The sequence below is a fragment of the Colobus angolensis genome, unplaced genomic scaffold, assembly GCF_000951035.1.
Source record: "Colobus angolensis palliatus isolate OR3802 unplaced genomic scaffold, Cang.pa_1.0 Scaffold246, whole genome shotgun sequence".
Classification (NCBI taxonomy): domain Eukaryota; kingdom Metazoa; phylum Chordata; class Mammalia; order Primates; family Cercopithecidae; genus Colobus; species Colobus angolensis.
The window spans coordinates 3,468,160-3,472,566 of NW_012115666.1; the positions used below are offsets into that span (position 1 = coordinate 3,468,160).

General features: G+C 46.0%; 1 pseudogene across 1 annotated transcript in view; it reads left to right on the forward strand.

Moving 5' to 3' along the window:
* Nucleotides 1–313: 313 nt before the first annotated feature.
* Nucleotides 314–4,407, forward strand: part of LOC105514508 — a 112,212-nt pseudogene continuing 108,118 nt past the window's right edge. The window contains exons 1-2 of the transcript XR_001002186.1: nucleotides 314–322; nucleotides 970–1,074. The product of XR_001002186.1 is annotated as a 40S ribosomal protein SA-like (transcript). The remainder of the gene's footprint in view (nucleotides 323–969; nucleotides 1,075–4,407) is intronic.

Genomic DNA, 4,407 nt, shown 5'->3' on the forward strand with positions numbered 1-4,407 from the left:
AAAGGAAACTTTGAGGTGCTAACCAAGAAAGGAAAGAGAGAGGTAAAAGGACTTGGACAGGAGTCCGGACTCCAGCACCCACAAGTTCCTGTAACTTCCCAGAGCCCCAGGTTGATCGTCTGTCTCATGGTCACAGTGATGCTCATCTCCATGAGTAGGCATTGGGTTACCACTTACAGGTCACAAGTGTAGCAGAGGAAACAATTTCCTCTACCCTTTTAGGCTGAGTGCCTGAGGCCTGCGAATTAAACTGACATAAAACAGATCGGCAGGAGAAAAGGCACGCAAATTTTATTCATATTTAAAATCTCACATGTGGCCGGTAACGGGGCCTCATGCCTGTAATTCTAGCACTTTGGGAGGCTGAGGCGGGCTGATCATTTGAGGTTAGGAATTTGAGACCAGCCTGGCCAACATAGTGAAACCCCATCTCTACTGAAAATACAAAAATTAGCCAGGTGTGGTGGCACACACCGGTAATCCCAGCTACTCGGGAGGCTGAGGCAGGAGAATTGCTTGAACCTGGGAGGCAGAGGTTGCAGTGAACCGAGATCGCGCCACTGCACTCCAGCCTGGGCAACAGATCGAGACTCCATTTAAAAAAAAAAAGAAGAAGAAGAAGAAAGAAAGAAAGGAAGGAAGGAGGGAGGGAGGGAAGAAAGGCAAGGGAAGGGAAGGGAAGGGGAAGAGTCCTTTTCTGTTTTGTGCACCACAAGAGTTCTCTCCCCAGGAGTGCAAATAGGATGCCAAAAATGGGGATAAAGGAAAAGATTAATAAAGTGGGCGGGCCAGCACTAGATGCCTCCACCCCGCCAACCCGCCCGCCTCTCTGCCCCACCCCAACCAGGTGTCAGCCCTAGTCATTCAGGAGGTTATTGCAGAAGTTTCCAAACTGAAGCAAGCAGTGCCAAAGTCCCTACAACAGCAGGTGGCTTTCTGACATCAGCAGAGACTGGTGCTTTTTCCCAGGTACAAAGGACCTCCAGACCAGAGCCAGCCAGCCCCAAAAACAGCATGGAGCGGAGGAGTGCGGCAGCCCCCAGAGCTGAGGGCTACAGCAACACGGGTTTCCAGGTGAGCAGCACTTTCCTCTTATGTTTAAGGCCAAGTCAGTGGAAATGCTGCCCTTTCCTTAGCGCCTTGGCAAGTTTCTTACCTAAGCAGGGAGATTATCAGGACAGCAAGACTTTTAACGGCACACTTCAAGCCCATTATTTTTTCTTCTTGGGCTCTTCTGGGTTGACAAACCTGAAAAGTCTCTTTTAATCGATGTGTTGTGATCCCTATGGTCACTTAGAAACAAGATAGCCTTCTTCTCCTGCCTTTTTTCCCTTCTGCCTCACAGCAAGGGTACATTATTTATCTTCAGGCACCTTTCCAAAGAACTGGTGAGAAGGGAAGAATGGGGGAATTTAGATCCTGGCTGGGGTAGTGCTTCAGGGTTCCTTTTACTCAAGCCAAGTCCGGGAGCCCCTGTCAGATGGCCCGCGTACCTGCCCCAGAGCAGGTGGATTACGCAAATCAGTCTCACTTCATCAACCAAACTCACTGAGTGATTCATGCTGCTCAGCCCAAGGCTAGGTGCCCGCAGAGACCCAGAAGGAGACCTGTCGGAAATACCTGGGATGGGGATTTCCAGGGCTGTTTTTAGGTGTGGTTCCTTTCCTGAGCTGACACTCAGCACGGGCGCTCTGGAGAAGATGGGAAGCCTGCACGAGCAAGTGTGAACAATCCCTCGGGCTTTATGGTCTGCTAGATGGGCAAAAGGAAACTTTGAGGTGCTAACCAAGAAAGGAAAGAGAGAGGTAAAAGGACTTGGACAGGAGTCCGGACTCCAGCACCCACAAGTTCCTGTAACGTCCCAGAGCCCCAGGTTGATCGTCTGTCTCATGGTCACAGTGATGCTCATCTCCGTGAGTAGGCACTGGATTACCACTTACAGGTCACAAGTGTAGGAGAGGAAACAGTTTCCTCTCCCCTTTTAGGCTGAGTGCCTGAGGCCTGCGAATCAAACTGACATAAAACAGATTAGCAGGAGAAAAGGCACGCAAATTTTATTCATATTTAAAATCTCACATGTGGCCAGCAACAGGGCCTCATGCCTGTAATTCTAGCACTTTGGGAGGCTGAGGCGGGCTGATCATTTGAGGTTAGGAATTTGAGACCAGCCTGGCCAACATAGTGAAACCCCATCTCTACTGAAAATACAAAAATTAGCCAGGTGTGGTGGCACACGCCGGTAGTCCCAGCTACTCGGGAGGCTGAGGCAGGAGAATTGCTTGAAACTGGGAGGCGGAGGTTGCAGTGAGCCTAGATCATGCCACTGCACTCCAGCCTGGGCAACAGAGGGAGACTCAGTCTCAAAAAAATAAAATAAAATAAAATAAAATAAAATCTCATATGTATGAGAGCCTCACAGAAAAGAAGTGGAAAAACCTAATAGACTCAGGAGCTTATATGCCATTATAACAAAGGGCAGCAAATCGTGAAATGACTAGACAAAGGAAAAGAGGGTTAGGCTTTTAGGGGCAATAAACTGGGGGTGTAGGGGGGAACTAATGGAAGATAAGGGTTATTTTATCGAGATTTGTTTGTGCAGATTCATCTTAGTGGCATCTCTGTCTTTGGCGATAAGGGTCGCTCTCTTCCTTGCATGAGGGAGCAGGACACCTGTGCAAGGGAAATATCAATAAATGTGCTGCTTTTAGGAAGATGGGGGAGGGCAGAGAGCTCTTTCTGTGCCTGCTTTCTTTTTCACAGCCTTCAGTTCAAAATATTCTTGTGCCAAAATGGGGGCATTTGGAGGGTGGCACATCCTGATCTCTTCTCTAAGGGCTAAGTAAGGGGGAAAAGCATAAAGCATGGGGCCCATTCTGATTCCAGAGAACGGAAGGGATGGAAAGGGATAGAGTCAGAGGAAGTATAGCAGCAAGAAAAGATATCTGCAATAGAGAAGGTCCATGTCACAGCAACTGGCTGCTCCCAGGGAGGAAGGCACACAACAGTGGTGATCCCTCACTGTCTTCTAGCAAAACTGCTGTTTTGTGGGGGAAACATGCCCCTACACCTGCCTCAGTAAAAGGAAGGAAAAATGAAAGGAAGATTCCTCCTAGTCCTGTAAAATGTCCTGTCATCCTTACTCATTGGATTCATTTAAATTTGAATTTCTACATTTCAAAATCAACACAGTGAAGACAATTTGTCTTTCAAGAGAATCGGAGGCTTCATAACTCCTACCAAGTTAATAAGTATGAGTCCAGCCTTGTTTGACATTCAGCTCTCTGGCTACATTATCTTCTTTAAGGAAAATTAATTGATTGTAAAATATGTGCTACTTCACTCACATTATTAAATATGCATTCACATACCACCAGGGCTTCCAAAGAAGTTAGGATACTTACTTACTCATCTTGTCCTAGTCTGTGAATTGTTCTAGAAATTCATTTTTCTTTTCCAGATGTTAAGAGTGCCCTTGGTAGACCAAAGTTCTAATTTTACTAAGTAGAATCACCTTCACAGCTTGAAACGCTGATGTGGGTTCCCAAAAGGCCTGTGCCTGTCAGACTCGGTGCAGGTACAATGATTACATCTGTCTATGGATTACCTGGACAGGCTCTCATCTGGACTGTTTCTCAGAGAAGTGAGCACCAATTGCTGTTTTCATGGAGCCAGGACCCCAGTGGGAAAGGTTAAACAGGGGCACAAAGTCAGTGATATGGGTTATAAGAGAGAAATGATCTCACATCCAAGAAAGGATTTCACAGCTAGAGCACATTCCGTACACGAGAGTGGATTTTGTAACCGACAGTAGAAAAGAATGTTTGGGGTTTGGTTTGGTTTGGTTTGGTTTCAGATCTCATTTCATTGTACCTCTAAATGTTTTCTATGAATAAGTAACTTATTTCTCATATGGCTGAGGATGGAAATGACTTCATTCAACAGCAGTTGCAAATAAGACATTTGCTATTTATGAAAGAAGTTTGGATGGGCATTTGAAGTACTGTGTGTATGTAGAATATCTAAGGATTTCTTATTTTATTTTGAAATATTTTTTAAACCTTAAAACAGTCAACAGACTGGCTCTTGATTTTGTGCAAGATGTTCCCATCAGTCCAGGAAAAATAACTGCCAGAAAGGACAAAATACACACACATGGGTGCACACACCCACACCCACATATGCACACACACACATACACACACACACACACACACACACACAGGCTAGCATCCCCAGGCCTCAAGATTCTAAGCAGGGCATCTCAAACACAGCAGAGTATCATACTAACGACTCCCACACCTAAAAACAGTGACTGGGTTATTTCTTCCAATGCTTGCTTTTCAACAAGAATTTTTGGAGGCATGTATTTATTCAGCAGAATCATCAACTGCCCCCTAGATATGGCCG